A 21,842-nucleotide genomic window follows, 5' to 3' on the forward strand; every position below is an offset into this window, starting at 1 on the left:
CTCCTCCCTCGATCCCGATCCAATCGGGGGAGAGGGGGAGAGATATTTTGCGAGGGGGGTGCGGGGGAGTGTCGGTGGGTCCGTGGGAGAGTGGGGGAGAGGTTATGGGGCACGGGGTGGGCCGGTTGGGGCCGGTGGGGATTTGGGTCGGCCTGGCAGGTCGTGGCCCAGTTGGGTCGGTTGCTTGCTGGGCCGGAGCCCCGGGGGGGTTTCTTCTCTTTTGTTTTGTTTTAGTCTTGTTTTCTTTTATTTTATTTATTTACTTTTCTGTTTTAAATTAGTTTAAATTATTTAGACATTTTATAAAATTGTGTCTATTACACCATATTGACTTATGTAAAATATGGCATCTCCCGAACATTTTTGTTTTAAAATTTGAAAAACTTTTATTGTTTGCCTATATTTTAAATTTGAATTTGAATCGTTTTGAACTAACACGAGTTTACCAACAGTAACCTAGGTGACGTGGCATCATTAGCGCAGGGTTACTGTAGCTTGATTACCCGGGCGTCACAGTAGATAAAGGTATTTGTAATCTGAAATAATAAAAACAGCAAGGTATTGCAATGGTAGGAAACAAGGCATAGGGTTCATACTTTCACTAGTGCAAGTTCTCTCAACAATAATAACATAGATAGATCATATAATAATCCCTCAACATGCAACAAAGAGTCACTCCAGAGCCATTAATAGCGGAGAACAAACGAAGAGATTATGGTAGGGTACGAAACCACCTTAAAGTTATCCTTTCTGTTCTATCTATTCAAGAGTTCGTAGTAAAATAACATGAAGCTATTCTTTCCGCTCAATCTATCATAGAGTTCATACTAGAATAACACCTTAAGACACAAATCAACCAAAACCCTAATGTCACCTAGATACTCCATTATCACCTCAAGTATCCGTGGGCATGATTATACAATACTAGTTGACCCATTGCGCCAAATGGCGCAGAGACCCGCTAAAGACATGTTGTCGATGAAAATAGTTTCATTTTGCAACGACATATTCAATATTTATAGTAGAAAGCCCATGTGTCAAATCATACTATATTGAAAATATGTTTATCACACTGAGAAACCTGAGTTGAAAAAAATCATATTTCTATAACATGCATAGACCAGCTAAGGAAGCATTTTTTTTTAGTTGAAAATATGGTTATCACACCGAGAAATCTGAGTTTGACAAAAATTCATGTGTTTGCGGCTGTATTTCTTTAGCAGTGTTTGCACTAAACTTTTATTTTCCATGTGCTAAAACCTCTCTATGTTGTGCATAAGGAGGCATAGGTATTTGAAAGGACCATATACTACCTAGCCCGATACAGGAACAATTCTTTGTGTGGTTTTATTTTCCATGTGCTAAAACCTCTCTATGTTGTGCATAAGGAGGCATAGGTATTTGAAAGGACCATATACTACCTAGCCCGATACAGGAACAATTCTTTGTGTGGGCCGTCCAAATACCTAGCCTGGTCCAGGAACAATTCTTTTCTTCCTCGGTTTCTCCTTTGGGCGGGAGAAGCGTACTCAACTGGTGACACAAATGGCCCATTACACCATATAGCACAATGTTCATTTCAAACACAAAGTGTTTTGAGAATTAGGTTAACAGTCCAGACTTGAAACAGCAGATGAAACCACTTTACCAATTCAAACTCTTTAGCAACCATTTATGATTATGATGTCGAATGGCACAAGGTGTCGATTTAGACTATGAGTTATTTGAAACATGTTTCATTTGTTCTTTACAAAGTGTTACATACAATTTCACTGCACATAAGAATTTTCAAGCTCGGCTAAAACATATTTTCAAGCATACAAACCACAACTAAACAACACAAATGTAAATATATACAACTGAGTCATACTTCCTAAAAAAGGCAAGCAACGGACTGGTAATAGGTAGGCCTGTTTTAGAGAGATTGTGGTAAACTATAATTCATTATTACATGCAAAATGTTTTTGCTTCGGAGCAAAACACTGATCTATCTCTGTCTTCATATCTTTTTCTTCTCAGAGCTGGAGTGTGATGCCTTGCTCCTATTCATGGCTCTTGACCTACAATTTTTGAATAAACTAAATTAGTTATTCATTCAATGGGAAATCTGAAGTGGGGATTACTTCGCCAATATCATTAGCAAGTTTATGAGGGAAAAGAAAGCGATATAACTTCCAAAAGCAAAGGTAAGAATGAAGTACATAGTATTGTAGCTGGGAAAGTAGGAACATGAGATGCGGCGTGTTTCAGAAAAATGGTGGTTCCCTGATCCTAGTAACATGAGCTGAGATTATTTTGTCAGGGACTAATGGTCATGGCCGTATATAATTTTCACAAGCAACAAACCCTATGTGACAACCTACCTTCGATCACAAAGCTATATAATCTATATAATAGACAAAATTGGAGCCTTCGATAACCTAAATACCATTTTTTCCTACTATAGTGTAATAGGCTCTGAAACTGCACATACTTGGATTTTCATGGGACCATTCAGGACTTTGAAAAAAGATACAAAAACTGCATTCAGCTCCTCCATCTAAGGCTACCTCAATAATAAACCAATACTTCATGATAGAATAATCTAAAAATCTCAAGTCACGTTTTAGTATTAGATACATTCGTATCTAGACAAATCTAAGACAAGAATATTGGGACGGAGGGAGTATATGGTAACGATGCAAAATAATCTTGCAGCACCTAAAACAGTAAAAGCTGTGAAATTGGCAGTCAACTTACTATCAACGGAAACACCACACTATGATAACAATGCAAAATAATCTTGCAGGACCTCCTAAAACTGTAAAAGCTGTGAAATTGGCAGTCAACTTACTATCAACCGAAAGCACCACACTGCACTATATTTTTCCAGGAACAAGATATGCTTTCTCGTTCCCCACTGCAAGGATGCACGTCGTCTCCCCATTCTCCACCGCGAGGACGCTGGCGCGTCCCTGTTCTCCACCACGAGGACGCCCAACTCCTCCCCTATCTCCACCACAAGGACGTTGGGCGCCTCTTCGTTTGCCACCCTGAGCACCGCATTGAGGTCGTCTAGAAATGTATTGTCGAAGCAACTCCTTTTCATTGTCCCCCTCTCTTAATTTTTCGCAGCACACGCCCCTTGTTATTCTACACCTAGGACGGATGCTCTTGTAGATTTTGCTGACCACCATATTCTGCAGTAATTAGTATGGCTGCAGTCTAATGTGTTGATTTTCAGCAGGCCAATGTGTTGATTGACTAATTTTGTGCATCAAAAACAGTAGGGCAGTGTTGTTGAATCAATTTTGTTTAGTAAAAAACAGAGTCCGTAACAATACTATAAAAGCGCTAGTCTCCAAAGTCCACGATGCCGCAAAAACATTTAGCACCCATTTAAATATGGATTTGGGTTCATATATACACAAAGTGCAGTAATTATTGTGAAGCAAGAAAAAGAATACTCCTACTATCAGAAATATGTGCCGACAACAACACCAACCTATTAGAGCTCTAAACCAGGAACAGAGAAGGCACCTATACCTGTTCATGGAGATGTGTCTGAACCTCCATTTGCATATGTAGAGCTTCTGCCAAGTTGAAAAGGAGAAGGGGACAGATGTAAATTAGTAAGGTCATGGTATTTACCATGCATACATTCTAGTGTAATAATTCAGAGATATTACTTGTTTTTGAACGGAGCACTTCCACTGCTACCTAGTCGTACCTTTTTAATGTCCGAGGAGGCCTTCTTGTCTGCATACAGTATGCACCAAAATTCAGTATAAAAAAGGACTGCTCATGAGTAGAAAGATCATTGTCGCAATTTGGAATGAGATGGCTCGGTCGCAAGGCATGGGAGGCTGCGAACAGCGGGGGCAGAGCTGCAGCTGGCGCTCCTGTAGGGATAGGGTGGAGCTGCAGGGGAGTGGGAGGAGGCCGGCGACAGGGGGAAGGAGCAGGCTGATGAGAGGGGCAAGCGGTAGGGGGGACCTGCTCGGTTCTGCTACACGCGCCCGCGTAAGCGATGGCTCAGTCAGGCCATCTCCCTCTGGAAACCAGCCATCGCTCAGAGTCCAACGAAAAGGCAGATTCAGACAAGGTTCGTGCACATCTGTCTTCCCTATTCTTTCCTTTCAGCGTACCCATGTGCAATTCGTGATTCCACGTGCTATCACCTAAGTACATCGCCTTGCAAAAGAAAATTAACACAGATCATGCACAATGGCACTCATAGGTACTTATGCTTCCAGCAAAGATAGCTTAGTTCACGAGGAAGTACACATCCTAGATACACCTACGCCTTCTAATTATGTAATTTATGCTAAAAATCAGGTCATTATATTATCTTACAACAGCAGTAAATATATGAGAAAAATATCTTGCTACTGTTGTTTGTTCTAACAAAAAGAAAACCTACAGAATAAAAACTTCTATACATAACATCACCTGCTATAGGCAAATAGGATTATGAATCCACGCATTTGCACACCCAGTTTCTTCTACAATTATTTATGGTTGCAGCCCCTTCTTATTAGTTGATTATGCCATATCATCTTATGCTAAGTAGCTGGAATTGGGTTCTCATGCTGATAGTACGATGCCACAATGTATGTAATCATCTGCCTCCTAACCGTTTCAAAAGCTGGTAGAATTCTCATTTGAGCTCTCAACGCTTTTACATAATTTCTGATTCAACAGCTAGAGAGGAAATTATGTATTCATTGTTTTCTTGCTGATCTTAGTTAGGTTCACAGCAGACTCGAACATGAACATTTGTTCCGGTGTTTAATGCAGAAGGATAAGCTGGGTTTCCAAGAGTACTTCTTAAGGTTTTGATTGTGTTTGCATTTTTTATTTAGATATTTGTCCATTCAAACACTTTCTTGATTTAGAGGATAGCAATTCCAGAAAAACACAATAGCTGGCTACTAAACGTTGCAGTGTATAACTTGTTGAAATCAAATGCTTTGTAGGTTATGTGGTTTATTCTGCAGAAAAAACAGCAAAAATTCATGTTCACATCTATTATTCACAAGATATAATAGCACATATCTTCCACTACTATTATTCACAAGATCAAAACTTCTTCATATCACATCACGTACAATAAGCAATAGGATTCTTCTACAGTTATTTACTATTGTACCTCCTTGTTATTAGATAGCTTTGCTATGTCACCTTATGCCAACTAACTAAAGGTAGGTGTTCAGCCCAATATATGTAGTCACCTACCTTCTAACACAACTAAATCAATGAGCGCTCGATGGTTGCAGGTTCTAAACCTTCTTGCTATGGATGAAGACTTTTTTGTGCCTTTCCTCCCAAAGGTAAGATAAACTCATATACACCATTTCAGCGATTGAATTATGTGCCTATTTTCAGTATGAGAACTCTAGAGTAATTAATACTCCCTCCGTCCCATAATCTAAGAATGTTTTTCAAGCTAAAACAACTTGAAAATGTTCTTCTATTATGGGCCGGAGGGAATATTTGATACTTAACGTTTCCAGTCAAGTTTATAGAAATTAGGAAAAGGCAATTTAGTTTCAGTAGTATCAATGTACAGAAATCTTATTGTAGCGATGATATCCAGCTTTTGGAATCCCCAGCCCTGTTAGCATTATACTATTCTATGAGGAACCCGACAACACTATTTTCAAGAATCACTGCCAAGAATGATTATCACCCGACAACACTATTTTCAACAAGTGTCATGGTGGCAATTCACAGAACAGTCCAACATAAATAAAGAAGCCGCAACCATAGTGTGAGAATTGGAAGGGAATACTGAAGCGAACATGGGCGCAAAGAAATACACGACTGAACCACTCCAAAACATTAAGAAACCTATAGTCGTTAATGCGCAAACTAAGTCTCATTGAGGTGGAGATGACCAATGTTTTCGAGTCGACGAGTCGACGGGTCGCTCGGGGGGAGCGACTCTAGACTAGTCGTGACTAGTCTAGACTCACGGTCGATGAGTCGACATGGCGACGAGTCGACGTGAGTTAAGCAGTAGGGGAGGAGCACAGGGGAGGAGTGGAGGAGCACAGCAGCAGCAGCAACCAAAGGAGGAAGGGGAGGAGCACAGGGGAGGAGTGAAGGCAGCCGCCAGGGAAAGGCTTAGGTCAGGGTGACGGGGGATGGATCGATCTATATATTTCCAGTGCTGGGATGGGCTGATGGGCCAAAAAACTGTTGGGGGCCCAAAATAACTGAGTCGTTCGACTCACTTCTGGCGACTAGTCGTGACTAGTCGAGACTAGTCGCTCGAGTCGCTCGACTCATGCGAGGAGTCGAGTCGCCAGCCCGAGGCGCTCCTGCTCTTGCGACTCGTCGACTAGTCGACGACTAGTCGCGACTAGTCGCTCGACTCGAAAACAGAGGAGATGACGCGTAACCTGCAGATGAAAAGAAGAGCTTGCCTGCAGATTGGGACCCTCTATGTAGCCATGGAAGTCTAGCCATACAAAGTGGTGCTTCGATGCGAAAACTCAAGGCAACCGTGGCAAGGCCCCATCGAACAACGCCTCATTTCCTCTTACTCCACCTATTTCCCATAACTTAGATTCATAATCAAATATTCAGGTGCAATAACAATTTTTGTCCGGTTATAAGTTAAAACCAAGGAAATTAAATACTAATTAGAATCTGAGACACATCAAACCAAGGAAATCGATCTGCAAGATGCCCTTGCAGCGCAAGACAACTCCTCGCTTAGCCAATCCATAGACGACAGCTCATTGGTCGCTACTTGTTGGCGCATTCAGACTTCTCCTTTCCCTCTATGACAGAAAATCAACATGTGAACATAAGAATCAAAATAAGAGAAGGAACAAGCAATACTCGAGATGTACAACAAGCGTGCGCTTATAAGCTATTATATGTCAGTATGAATGTGCGAAAAACATGGGGCTCTAAACTATAAACCAATTATTAACTAATAATGTTACTTTGGCGACTTCATTGCTTCACATGTCCTTATTTCAGCACAACATGTCATGCATATTTAGAAACCACGACATATATATCAACCGCACTAATATGGCAAACAATTAGCTAACCCTGGCATATTTACCTTTCGCCTGTGGTTGTGATCTTTTCGCATTAATCTCCAATACTGAATCATCCACGATCTCAATGGATCCTTTAAAGGGGCCACCAACAAATGGGAGGAGGGGGTGTTAACTTGAGCAGTGAAGGAAAGAATATAATGGCAGAATTAAATTTGTCAAATTCCGATGCAGTAGAACATCCCACTGGATGATTTTTGTCATTGCACCTAATACCAGAAAAAAGTAGGAACCCAATTGCGCAAAATTAGGTGTTAAGTAATTTTTCTATGCTCGAAATACAGTGCAACATGGTCTGATGCAATTTTGATACAAAGTAGTACAAAACTAACTATTGCAAAACTATGAGTTCAACACCTAAACTTTGAGTTTCAGTTGCACAAGTTCTTATAGCAAAAAATATGCAAGTCATATAGCATTATTTCCTTACCATGTACTTAGCATCAATAAAAGGACTATTGACAGCCACAACTTCAATAACACCTCTACTGGAGCATTGATGTCTCTTCTCAAATCCTCAATGACTGAATGATCATTAATTTCTTCAATCCTCATAACTGAATATTTCTTGTGTCTGTATGTCACTTGACTCACTCCCTGGCCAGCAAGCAACAAAGTCAGTATACAACAACGCATAGCTTCGTAGCTTCATTACAGCAAAGCATCAACATCAGGCCATCAGCAGCCCAACACCCAGAGAAAGCACCGAGCAACAAGCCAGCAAGTACGCACACAACAAGCAAGCACACACGCAGCACAACAACAGCAAGCACGCAGACATCACACGTGTAATAAGCAGGGCAAGAAGACCAGTAAGAGCAGTGATTCAGAGGAAGTTACCTCACCGGGGACGGGATTCCTGGCGGCAGTGGTGGAGTTGACTCGGGGCGGCGATGGAGGTCACTCGAAGCGGCGCCCAAGGCGACTCCAGGCGGCAGCAGTGGCGTGGCCATGCAGGCACCCTCGATCCAATCCGCCGCCCTGCTCTTTTCAATGGGGCGACGCATCATCACCTCCTACTGGCTGCAGCTCTTGTAATGTTGTCGCACCTGCGGCTGCTCTTCGATGGTGAGCGTCCTCCCATGATGGCCGAGCAAGGTGGGTGCAGAGGCAGCGGCTACACTCACGGTGCAGTAGAGGCAAGCCGATCTGCCTCCTTGGCTGGCATCCGCGCCTCTCCTCCTTCTCCGGCCGGTGACGCCCAGCTGATCTCCTCCTTCCGCGGCTTCCTCGCGACCTGGGGTGGATAAGGACCTTGGGGAGGCGGTGGATCTCGTCGAATGAGGTGGCGGAGCTCCTGGGGCTGCGGGAAGGAGGGAGCTGCGGGTTGGGGGCTAGCCGGCTAGGGTTCGTTCGGCCGTGCGCTCCCTCCATCGCCCCCTGACCTTCTTGATTTCCTCTGCTCCGCCTTTGCCTTCCTCTCCTCTCCCAAGGACTCGCCACGGCTCTCTGGCCCTGCCCTTTGAACTGGTGCGCGAACGGATGAGGCGAAGTCCGGGTGGGGTGGAAGAGACTCGGGGTGGAGCATGTGAGGACGGAGGAGGAAGAGCTCGGGGCAGACATAGACAGAGGAGGAAGAGCTCGTACCAGGGATGGAGGACGGATGCGGGTGGGGCGGCGGCTAGGGTTCGTGCGGCTGAGACGAGTGAGGGAGGAAGGAGGCGGGGGCATGCGGCTGTGGGTTTGGGCGACCAATGGGCTTTTCGGGATGAATGACCAATCGTACCGTTTCATCCCGCACCCGGCCAACACATCGCGACCCCATCGACGAAGCGGCCCACTCGTCATACACACGTGAAAGAAACAGCAAGGTGACACACACAGTGAATATCTAACGGATGAGGAGAGCTGAGGTGGGATTTTTACCCCGATCTGACGGCCACGAATGACCTAATCGGGGGAGCCTTCTGGAGGTGAGTTGGCTAGCCTCTTTTTTGTTTTAAATGCATCACACAATCTCAGATTCATCTATTCAACCAACACAAAGTACTTCAAAGAGTGCCCCAAAGTTTCTACCGGAGAGTCAAGACGAAAACGTGTGCCAACCCTTATGCATAGGTTCATGGGCGAAACCCGCAAGTTGGTCACCAAAACATACATCAAGTGGCACATGATATCCCATTGTCTCCACAGATAAGCACGGCAAGACATACATCAAGTGTTCTCAAATCATTAAAGACGCAGTCCGATAAGATAACTTCAAAGGGGAAAACTCAATCCATTATAAGAGAGTAGAGGGGGAGAAACATCATAAGATCCAACTATAATAGCAAAGCTCGCGATACATCAAGATCGTGCCATTGAGAGAACACGAGAGAGAGAGAGAGATCAAACACATAGCTACTGATACATACCCTCAGCCTCGAGGGTGAACTACTCCCTCCTCGTCATGAAGAGCGCCGGGATGATGAAGATGGCCACCGGTGATGGATCCCCCCTCCGGCAGGGTGCCGGAATAGGGTCCTGATTGGTTTTTGGTGGCTATAGAGGCTTGCAGCGGCGGAACTCCCGATCTAGGTTATTTTTTGGAGGTTTTGGGGATTTGTAGGAGAGGTTGGCATCGAGAACAAGTCAGGGGGACCCACGGAGAGTCCACGAGGCACAGGGGCGTGCCCTCCACCCTCGTGGGGCCCATGGGCCTCCCCTCTAGTAACTCTTCGTTCCAGTAATTTTTATATTTTCCAAAAAAATCTCCATTGATTTTCAGCGCATTCCGAGAACATTTATTTCTGCACAAAAACAACACCATAGTAGTTCTGCTGAAAACAACATCAGTCCGGGTTAGTTCTAACCAAATCATACCAAAATCATGTAGAAATGTTATAAACATGGCATGAATACATCAAAAATTATAGATACATTGGAGCCGTATCACACTCTGGATCGTTGCGAGCAGGATGGATACCAACTCCGCCTCGGATGGCCAGCACGATCCGACCGTGCCGCGCTGCTGAACTGGACGTCTAACAAAGCTTTGGCTGATACTGCGACGTCAAGGCCCATAACTATTCTCGAGTGGTGGTTAGTGCGTAAAGGCCAGAGGCCAACTCGGAACAAATACCCAGACCTGTTAGTGCATTGGGGGCTCGCGGAGACGAGCAGAGACTCACGATAATGTGACCCCGTCGCCCTGTCTCATGGACTTACGGCAAGGGCCCAGACTGCCCAGTCGTGCCACGTGGAAAACTCACGGGTGCTCTCCCGGCCAGCTCGACTTTCACATTAACTCACGGGTACCCCTCAAGGCCGACCCGACTTCAACAACAGTCTCAAGTAAAGTCAAGGTAACCGTGTGTCCAAACATCAAGAGGAAAACTAGAGGAATCACCCTCGATGGATTCCACTCAATGTAAACATCAAGGTGAACGTAAGAGGAACCACCCTCGAGGTTCACACTTGAGGGGTTGCACGATAGAGTTGTATTGGGAGTGGTTAAGGAGGAATCACCCTTGATGACCACGACTGAATAGCTACGCTACAGAATTATCATTAGGAGTGCGTTATGAGGTATCACCCTCGGCACTCGATAGTAGCTCTGCAGAGTCAAGCAACAAAAGGGGCGTGATGTGATGTGAGGTGTTGGGCTCTGGTCATCAATCATGTTGATCGAGTTGTCTATGATGAAGCAGGGGCAACAAGGACAAGGTGGGGGTCACTGATGGATCACTAACCAACCTATACTAAGCACTTTAGGATAAGTAGGTAAGGTACAAAAGCAGGCTATGCATCAGAATAGGAGCAATCAATTACAGTAGCAAAATCTAATGTAAACATGAGAGAATGGAATGGGCGATATCGGGATGATCAAAGGGGGGGCTTGCCTGGAAGCTCCGCTGAAAGGGGAGAAGGGTCGTCGTTGTAGTCAATCACAGTGGCATCAGCAGCGGTCTTGGGGTCTACCGGAGAGAAGAGGGGGGAGAAACAGTAAATACACGCAAACATATGCATAACAAGACAATAAGCGGTGCTAGAGGTGTTCTAACGCAGTGCTAGGCGATACTGGCGAAGGGGAAAAACACCCGGGAAAGTTTTCCCGGTTCTGGACGTCTGTCAGACAGATGAACCGAAGGGGAAAGGTTCTACGTTTGCTATGCTAGGGACGTGTGGCGAACGAACAGACCGTGTGTTCGCACTACTGCAGGATGCTGCTAACGCGACACTACGATCAGAGTCCCTTCGAGAAACTGTGTGCAATGCAATAATCGCAAATGGTGGTGTTAGAGAACCTTCTAAAATGTGCAAAATGTTTGCGATGATGGCTGCATCAAACACGGTTCAGATTTTAGTTGCCTGTGCGATGCAGGGCATAAGGTTCAGTTCAATTAACTATTTGCGATGAGGAGGAACAAAAGAAACGGGCAACCAGATGAAGGCGTGTGCGATACACAGCTGTAGGACCTTGAGAAGAGGTGTCTAGAGGGGGGGTGATTAGACACTAAGTACCAAAGTTGCAGTTTTTAAGTTTCTTTAAAGTTTGAGTGGAGTTTAGGCACAAGTTTAACATTCACAACATATAGCAAGCAAGCATGCAAAGAGTATATGAGCAGCGGAAAGTAAAGCATGCAACTTGCAAGAATGTAAAGGGAAGGGATTGGAGGATTCAAACGCAATTGGAGACACGAATGTTTTTGGCGTGGTTCCGATAGGTGGTGTACATCCACGTTGATGGAGACTTCAACCCACGAAGGGTAACAGTTGCGCGAGTCCACGGAGGGCTCCACCCACAAAGGGTCCACGAAGAAGCAACCTTGTCTATCCCACCATGGCCGTCGCCCACGAAGGACTTGCCTCACTAGCGGTAGATCTTCACGAAGTAGGCGATCTCCTTGCCCTTACAAACTCCTTGGTTCAACTCCACAATCCTTGTCGGAGGCTCCCAAGTGACACCTAGCTAATCTAGGAGACACCACTCTCCAAGAAGTAACAAATGGTGCGTTGATGATGAACTCCTTGCTCTTGTGCTTCAAATGATAGTCTCCCCAACACTCAACTCTCTCTCATAGGATTTAGATCTGGTGGAAACAGGATTTGAGTGGAAAGCAACTTGGGGAAGGCTAGAGATCAAGATTCATATGGTAGGAATGGAATATCTTGGCCTCAACACACGAGTAGGTAGTTCTCTCTCAGAAATAGGATTCTGGAAGTGTAGGTTCAGTCTGATGGCTCTCTCCATGAATGAAGAGGAGGTGGAGGGGTATATATAGCCTCCACACAAAATCTAACTGTTACACACAATCTACCAAACTCGGTGGGACCGAATCGTTAAACTCGGTCAGACCGATTTAGCAAATAATGTGACCGTTAGGGTTTTTGGTGGGACCGGAATGCAACTCGGTAGGACCGATTCGGTTAGGGTTAGGGCATAACGTAATCTCGGTAAGACCGATTACACAAACTCGGTGGGACCGATTTTGGTAATGAGCTTTCCAAAGAGTTGGTCAGGCAAACTCGGTTTGACCGATTATCAAACTCGATGGGACCGATTTCGATAATAAGTTAACCAGAGAGTTTGCATTGTAATCTCGGTAGTACCGATTGCTCAAACTCGGTGAGACCGATTTTGATAATGGACATACACAGAGATATTACAATCCCATCTCGGTGAGACCGAGATCCCTATCGGTGAGACTGATTTGCCTAGGGTTTGTGGCAGTGGCTAAGACATCCAAACTCGGTGGTGCCGGATATAAAGAATCAGTGGGGCCGAGTTTGACTTTAGGTTTAGGACATATGTGTGGAAGTGGGAAAGCAGTTGAGGGTATTTGGAGCATATCACTAAGCACTTGAAGCAAGAGGCTCATTAAGCAACACCTCATCCCTCCTTGATAGTATTGGCTTTTCCTATAGACTCAATGTGATCTTGGATCACTGAAATGTAAAATGAAGAGTCTTGAGCTTGAAGCTTGAGCCAATCCTTTGTCCTTAGCATCTTGAAGGAGTTCCCACATCCTTTAGTCCATGCCACTCCATTGTTGAACTTATCTGGAATATACTAGATAAAAGTGTTAGTCCAACAAGAGATATGTTGACATTAATTACCAAAACCACCTAGGGAGCACTTGTGCTTTCAATCTCCCCCTTTTTGGTAATTGATGACAACATACATCAAAGCTTTAGATAAAGATTTAAGAAATAGCAAGTAAAGCTTTGGAAAGACATGTAACAAGCATAGGCTCCCCCTACATGTATGCAATCATGTGAATATGAAATATAGAAGCATGTGATAGCATAACCATGATAGAGCAGGCAATGTGTTACATGTATCTTGGCTATATGCATCAGAGCAAAAAGTATTAAAGAGAATACCTTCATGCCCATGAGTCCTTCTTGCAAACAGTATGTACATCAGCAAGAATTTCTCATACACATGATTTTGATGCATATACTTACCTTGTGGTCTTGAGTTGGCTTAGGATGGAATGAACCTGTGAAAACAAGGTTAGATAACACAGATGCATCTACTAGCCAGAGCAAACAGAAGAAACCACAAGAATACCAAGACTGGGATGACATGTAGAGAGTGAGTACTGAGTACCACATTGGATTAGACATGTCCCCAAGAGTAAAGATATGCAATGAATTTAAATGATCTCTTTCCCTTAGATGTCTTGCTCCCCTGAATCTAACATGGGATACTGGGAGAAGATAGGGAACAGAAAATCAGAGCTGAAGGAAAACAGAGCTGAAAGATATGAATGATGATCAGAGCTAAAGTTCAGAGCTAATGTATGCTAATGCAAAATGAGCACAACAGATCATATGAACATGTCTCTCCCCTCAAGAAGACATGTGGACATCTCTCCTCTTGAACACCAAGCATCTGGGATCCTTGAGAAATACTTTCTACTTAAGTATCCTCTCCCCCTGGAGATCCCTCTCGTCTTTTGAGGGTCTCTCCCCCTAGAAGGTCTCTCTCTCCCTTAAGAAGAAAGGTGATAAGTTTTGATGCTCTCTCTCTATCTCCAAATGATAAGCTTTGATGTTCTTTCTCTCCCCCTTTGACATCAATTTCCAAGAAGGGTCTTCTGGAGTCTGTCGAATGGGTTTGGTCCTTGAGACACAGAACAAAGCAATGATGAAAATGTGATGCTTGTAGAGGACAAGATTCATTGAGTGGAGCTGGATCAGAAGAAACACAGAATATGTGGCAAAGAGTTTTTCCTTTTATGAAATCGGTGGCACCGAGTGGTATGCTACGGTCGTACCGAAAAGATTCGGTTGGACCTAAAATAACAAATTGGTGTAACCGAGTTCATCGCAGAGAAAACACTTGTCACCTCAGCTCACTAGACTAGTAAGATCTCACAAAGATTTGCAAGGAATTAACTGAAAGATATGCAAGGAATTAGATGCAGAAAATGCAGAGAAGACAGAAAGAAATCTAGATGAAGTTTTTTTTTTGAAAGGGGAAACACATATGCATGAGACAAATGCAAAAACTCAGAAAAGAACACAGGAGAACTTCATCTAGAGATGGTCGGTGACGAAATCACCTATGTTAGAGTATATTGACTTAGGAGTCAAGTGAGATCACTTGATCATAGGCCATACTCATCGTTTAAGCTCAAAATGGGGTTACCATTTTTCGTTTAAGCATCTTGATGTATTCACATCTTGTCGAGTTGCTTTAACTCATGACTTGGAGTAAAGCTTCTCTAAGATGGAATAACATACCTTGGTTGGTGGTGTTGTCCATGTAGTTGAAGTTGCGTGGGTTGCTCAAGGTTGATGTAGCTCATCAAGAATTTGGAGCACCACTTGGAATTTGAGTCCATCTACCTACATGGGTTAGTTCTTGCAAGGAAGAGCACTTGTATATCCAAAAATGACAATCATGAAACTCTACATAGAATTTGTCAAAGGATATGTTTGAATGGTTTCATGCTTCCTTGTCTTCAACCACCTTGTGTAGAGACTTGGTGATGTAGAGATTGCTCAAGATATGAGTAGGTTTCAACCTCATGGAATTTGATTCAACCAAGTACCTACATGGGTTAGATAACATGCAAGATACAAATATATCCAAGACATAAGTTTTTCATCATAAGAGAAATATCAAGGATTAGTCATAAGCTCATGTCTTGCATGTATCCAATGGAGTTTCTACTCCAAGTTTGAAGCATCAATGATGTTCAATTCTCCTCTTAACCTGCAAAACACTTTCTCATCAAGAGGTTTAGTGAATATATCCGCTAATTGCTTTTTGGTGCGAACATGCTTAAGATCAATGTCACCCTTAGCAACATGATCTCGAATGAAATGATGACGAACTTCAATATGCTTAGTTCGAGAATGTTGCACAGGATTATGACCAATTTTGATAGCACTTCCATTATCACAAAGCAATGGAACATGTCTCACATATATCCCATAATCTTTAAGAGTTTGGGTCATCCAAAGTAATTGAGCACAACATGATCCAGCGGCAATATATTCAGCTTCGACGGTGGATAAGGATACCGAGTTTTGTTTCTTGGAGGACCAAGACACAAGAGATCTACCAAGAAATTGACAAGTACCCGAAGTGGACTTTCTATCAACCTTGTCTCTGGCATAGTCCGAGTCGGAATAGCCAACAAGATCGAAAGAGGCCCTCTTAGGATACCAAATGCCAAAATTTGGTGTATGGATTAAGTATCTCACTATCCTTTTCACGGCCTTAAGATGACATTCTTTAGGAGCAGCTTGATATCGTGCACACATGCACACACCTAGCATAATATCGGGACGTGAAGCACATAGATATGACAATGAACCAATCATAGAGCAATAAACCTTTTGATCAACCGGTTCACCATCTTTGGTTAAGTCAAGATGTCCACTAGTAGGCATGGGTGTAGTCATACCTTTGCATTCTTGCATATTGAACTTCTTGAATAAGTCCTTGGTGTACTTTGTTTGCGAGACAAAAGTACCTTCCTTAGTTTGCTTTATTTGCAAACCAAGAAAGAATTTGAGTTCACTCATCATAGACATCTCAAACTTCCCCGACATTAGCTTCCCAAACTTTTCACTAAAATGAGGGTTAGTTGAACCAAATATAATATCATCAACATAAATTTGGCACACAAAGAGTTCACCATTAACCCTTTTAGTAAAAAGAGTAGAATCAATTTTCCCAATTTCAAAGCCCTTTTCAATAAGGAACTTGGTCAAGCATTTATACCATGCTCTAGGAGCTTGTTTAAGTCCATAAAGAGCTTTGTAAAGTTTGTAAACATGATTGGGTTTCTTAGGATTGACAAAGCCGGGAGGTTGTTTAACATAAGCTTCCTCCTCTATTTCACCATTTAGAAAAGCACTTTTAATGTCCATTTGGTACAAGGTGATATCATGGTGATTAGCATAGGCAAGTAAGATGCGAATGGACTCAAGTCTAGCAACGGGGGCGTAAGTCTCACCATAGTCCATACCTTCGACTTGTGTGTAGCCTTGGGCGACGAGACGTGCTTTGTTGTGAACTACTTGTCCATCTTCATCTTGCTTGTTGCGAAACACCCATTTGGTACCGATGATGTTGTGGTTGTTGTCGGGCTTCTCAATCAATGTCCAAACTTGGTTACTCTCAAAGTTGTGTAGCTCTTCATGCATAGCATTTATCCAATCCGGATCTTCCAATGCTTCTTCGACCTTCTTAGGTTCAATGCTAGAGATGAAAGAATAATTTTCACAAAAGTTAGCTAAACGAGTTTTAGAGCGAGTAATTCTCCCGGTTTGAATATCATTGTAGATTTGCTCTAAGGGATGGTCTTTAGCAATTCTTGCTCGAACTCGTGAAAGCTTTTGCTTGGGTCTTTGTTGAACATCTTCTTCATCATGTTCTTCTTCTTGGCCTACTTCATTGTTGGCGTTGTCATTCTCTTGTCGTGGTGGAGAAGGAGGTTGTTGACGTTCATCTTGATGCACTTCCTCGTTTTCTTCATCTTGGTGTGTCCCACTTGTGGATGCTTCCGTATCAACTCTTGGTTCACCTTGTCGTGAAGTAGAAGCTTCCACTTGGACAGACGAGGTACTCTCCTTCACCTCCTTTGGACGGACCTTGCCAATAGACAAGTCTTGGATTGCTTCCGAAGGATCTTTGTCTCCTACATCAACTGGCAATTGCTCTACTTGCGAGCCGTTAGATTCATCAAACTTCACATCTACCGTCTCTTCAACCTTTCGGGTGAAATTGTTGTAGACACGGTAAGTGTGAGAGTTTGAGCCATAACCTAGTAGGAAACCTTCATGAGACTTAGGAGCAAATTTAGAACGACGATGCTTATCAAGAATGTAGCACTTTGAGCCGAATACTCGAAAGTATCCAACTTGGGGTTTGTTACCGGTGAGGAGCTCGTATGCTGTCTTGCCGAGTAGCTTGTGAAGATACAAGTGATTTGTTGCATGACAAGCTGTTTCAACCGCTTCTGCCCAAAAGTGCTTCGGCGTCTTGTACTCATCAAGCATCGTTCTCGCCATTTTGATGAGCGTCCGGTTCTTCCTCTCAACAACTCCATTTTGTTGAGGTGTGTACGTAGCCGAGAACTCGTGTGAAATCCCTTCTTCGTCAAGAAAGGTGTCCACATTTGCGTTCTTGAACTCCGTTCCGTTGTCGCTGCGAACCTTCTTGATCTTCACTTCAAATTGATTTTGGGCCTTCCTAGCGAACTTTTTGAAGATCTTCTGAACCTGCGATTTATCATCAAGAAAGAACACCCACGTAAATCTTGAAAAATCATCAACTATAACTAGACCAAAAGAATTTCCACTGAGACTCTTGTAAGAGTTGGGACCAAAGAGATCCATGTGAAGTAGCTCGAGTGGCCTCTTTGTGGTCATGATGTTCTTCACAAGATGCCTTCCTCCAACCTGTTTACCTGCTTGACAAGCACTACAAAGTCTATCCTTATCAAATATGACATCATTAACTCCAAGGATATGATTCCCCTTAATAAGCTTGTCAAGGTTTCGCATACCAACATGACCTTATCGTCTATGCCATAACCAGCCTTTTGAGGATTTAGCAATGAAGCAAGTTTTAGGTTGAGCCTTTTTAGTGAAATCAACAATGTATAGATCACCTCTACGCACACCAGTAAAGACCATTTTATGATTATCTCGACGAAACACTTGGCAATCTACTTCAGTAAATAGAACATTGAAACCGAAATCAGCAAGTCTAGATACTGAAAGTAAGTTGTACCCAAGAGATTCAACGAGCATGACATTTTGTATGGAGCTATCATGTGAGATGGCCACCTTACCAAGGCCAACCACCTTACCCTTTGAGTTGTCACCGAAAGTGACATACTTTCGAGGACTATCATTATCAGCAAGCTCACGAAACATGTCTTTATCTCCGGTCATGTGATCGGTACATCCACTATCAAGAACCCATTCCTTTCCTCCTGACATATATCCCCGAAGATTTGCCATAAGACCAAAATGTCTCATTGCATCATCAAGATCAAAGTCACTATCATCATCCTCATCATAGTATCCATGTTCAACATCGTCATGTGGTGGATCAAATCCTAGAGAGGGTGATTCATTAGAATGAGTTTGACAATAATCTTGTCTATGAATTCTTATAGCTTCGAAAATAATGTCACTAATAATACCAACATTTCCTTTCGCACACATAAGGTTTGTAAGCTCAAATAGACGATCACCAAACATAGGATCACTAGTATTCATTTTACTCAAAGCAATAGACTTATGGAGAATTTCATCTAGATTTTTCAAGGAATAATCTGGAAATCGTTCCTCAAGAAATTTCCATATGGTGTAGGCACACTTAAAAGTAGGCAAACATCCAATCAAGTTTCTAGGCAATCCTCTAATGATAAGTTCGGTAGTTCTAAGATTCCTAACCATGTCAATTGACTCATCATGGGTTGGATGCATAGGATCAACATAAGGTGCACAAGGGCTAGCAATGTACTTGTTAAAATGATATTGATTGAAAACAACAAGCATCTCATTTTTCCACTCACGAAAATACTCTCCATCAAGAATAGGTACTCTATGTCTAAGACTCCCCAAAGTGGACTCATCCATCTTCCTCCAATGGTGATTAAACCAAGGCAATGGAGACCAATGCTCTGATACCACTTGTAGGACCTTGAGAAGAGGTGTCTAGAGGGGGGGGGGTGATTAGACACTAAGTACCAAAGTTGCAGTTTTTAAGTTTCTTTAAAGTTTGAGTGGAGTTTAGGCACAAATTTAACATTCACAACATATAGCAAGCAAGCATGCAAAGAGTACATGAGCAGCGGAAAGTAAAGCGTGCAACTTGCAAGAATGTAAAGGGAAGGGATTGGAGGATTCAAACGCAATTGGAGACACGGATGTTTTTGGCGTGGTTCCGATAGGTGGTGCTATCGTACATCCACGTTGATGGAGACTTCAACCCACGAAGGGTAATGGTTGCGCGAGTCCACGGAGGGTTCCACCCATGAAGGGTCCACGAAGAAGCAACCTTGTCTATCCCACCATGGTCGTCACCCATGAAGGACTTGCCTCACTAGCGGTAGATCTTCACGAAGTAGGCGATCTCCTTGCCCTTACAAACTCCTTGGTTCAACTCCACAATCCTTGTCGGAGGCTCCCAAGTGACACCTAGCTAATCTAGGAGACACCACTCTCCAAGAAGTAACAAATGGTGCGTTGATGATGAACTCCTTGCTCTTGTGCTTCAAATGATAGTCTCCCCAACACTCAACTCTCTCTCATAGGATTTGGATCTGGTGGAAAGAGGATTTGAGTGGAAAGCAACTTGGGGAAGGCTAGATATCAAGATTCATATGGTAGGAATGGAATATCTTGGCCTCAACACATGAGTAGGTAGTTCTCTCTCAGAAATAGGATTCTGGAAGTGTAGGTTCAGTCTGATGGCTCTCTCCACGAATGAAGAGGAGGTGGAGGGGTATATATAGCCTCCACACAAAATCTAACCGTTACACACAATCTACCAAACTCGGTGGGACCGAATCGTTAAACTCGGTCAGACTGATTTAGCAAATAATGTGACCGTTAGGGTTTTCGGTGGGACCGGAATGCAACTCGGTAGGACCGATTCGGTTAGGGTTAGGGTATAACGTAATCTCGGTAAGACCGATTACACAAACTCGGTGGGACCGATTTTGGTAATGAGCTTTCCAGAGAGTTGGTCCGGCAAACTCGATTTGACCGATTATCAAACTCGATGGGACCGATTTCGATAATAAGTTATCCAGAGAGTTTGCATTGTAATCTCGGTAGTACCGATTGCTCAAACTCGGTGAGACCGATTTTGATAATGGACATACACAGAGATATTACAATCCCATCTCGGTGAGACCGAGATCCCTATCGGTGAGACTGATTTGCCTAGGGTTTGTGGCAGTGGCTAAGACATCCAAACTCGGTGGCGCCGGATATAAAGAATCAGTGGGGCCGAGTTTGACTTTAGGTTTAGGACATATGTGTGGAAGTGGGAAAGCAGTTGAGGGTATTTGGAGAATATCACTAAGCACTTGAAGCAAGAGGCTCATTAAGCAACACCTCATCCCTCCTTGATAGTATTGGCTTTTCCTATAGACTCAATGTGATCTTGGATCACTGAAATGTAAAATGAAGAGTCTTGAGCTTGAAGCTTGAGCCAATCCTTTGTCCTTAGCATCTTGAAGGAGTTCCCACATCCTTTAGTCCATGCCACTCCATTGTTGAACTTATCTGAAATATACTAGATAAAAGTGTTAGCCCAATAAGAGATATGTTGACATTAATTACCAAAACCACCTAGGGAGCACTTGTGCTTTCAACAGCATATGTTTCACACGGATGAACTGTTTGTGATTAGGCAACACAAAAGAAACGGTCAGCCAGATCAAGGTGTGTGCGATATACAGCATGCGGTTCACTCGAATGGACTGTTTGTGTTGAGACAAGAGAACAGAAACGGTTCAATATAACAAGATGTGTGTGATACGCGGCAAATAGGTATGTAATCGAAAATGTGTGGGAAGACTAATAACAACATATATGATTGCTTCTAATAAGACATATGTGATATGCTCTGTCTACACATCATGTATTGGGCATTGGGGGACGGGCGGTCATCCGGATACGTCGTAAGTATGCGAAGAGGCATCCTATATCAACAAGGACTAGATGTTCCACCGGTAGCTCATCTAATAGACCTCTCAAGTTAAGTGTGCTCAAGCTGGACTAGCCATCAGATAGGTGACTGGATGGGAAGTTGTGTTGATGTTAAATTAACTGACAGGATGGGTCATATCGGTCAAACGACCGAGATGACCCATTCCCTCAGCTAATTTAACCTCGAGGTCCTTGTTTTTATTTTTATTTTATTTTTAACATATGTTAAAGAAGGTCTACCGCATTACTTTTTGACAATGTGTATACATGGCATACAGTTGATCCATTCGACCTGTTTGTGATGGAATAAGCCGTGTGTGTTGTGGGAAAATGCTTGCTAGTGTACAACCATTTGCGGTTGATGAATTCATCACCGACGGGTTCCCTAGTGTGGTCCGTGTTCATCTCAGCATCATCTACTTCTTGTGCTAGCTCGATGTTCCTTTATATTGCAAGTTTCCGTTAATTGATGGCATTCTATGAACACGCCACCGTTTCCCGCCATTTCCTCACCTGTTTGCCGCCACCCAGTGATATTGCACATAAACCTAGGCACAGCGCGACACACGGAGGCAACAAGCGCAGCCTGTAGCACATCCACCTTTTCCAAGCATGCCAACGCATCAAAGCGCCGCCTCTGCCATCAACCCCATCGACGAGGAA

The 21,842-nt window shown here is 43.4% G+C and overlaps 1 long non-coding RNA gene across 10 annotated transcripts; it reads right to left on the reverse strand.

Annotated features, from left to right (window-relative positions):
• Positions 1-1,703: 1,703 nt before the first annotated feature.
• On the reverse strand, positions 1,704-8,769 carry LOC123136389 (uncharacterized). 10 transcript variants are annotated; one of them, XR_006466881.1, is made up of 8 exons: positions 8,186-8,769; positions 7,899-8,113; positions 7,489-7,655; positions 7,064-7,132; positions 6,387-6,770; positions 3,669-3,738; positions 3,526-3,572; positions 1,704-2,060 (listed from the first exon to the last, which is right to left on the reverse strand). It is a non-coding gene; the product is annotated as an uncharacterized lncRNA (long non-coding RNA). The 10 variants fall into 10 exon arrangements; XR_006466877.1 differs by adding an exon at positions 2,834-3,165 and having other exon boundaries at positions 3,710-3,738; positions 7,899-8,769; XR_006466878.1 differs by adding an exon at positions 2,834-3,179 and having other exon boundaries at positions 3,710-3,738; positions 7,899-8,769.
• Between the last annotated feature and the right edge of the window lie 13,073 nt (positions 8,770-21,842).

This window comes from Triticum aestivum, chromosome 6B (genome assembly GCF_018294505.1).
Source record: "Triticum aestivum cultivar Chinese Spring chromosome 6B, IWGSC CS RefSeq v2.1, whole genome shotgun sequence".
Classification (NCBI taxonomy): Eukaryota; Viridiplantae; Streptophyta; class Magnoliopsida; order Poales; family Poaceae; genus Triticum; species Triticum aestivum.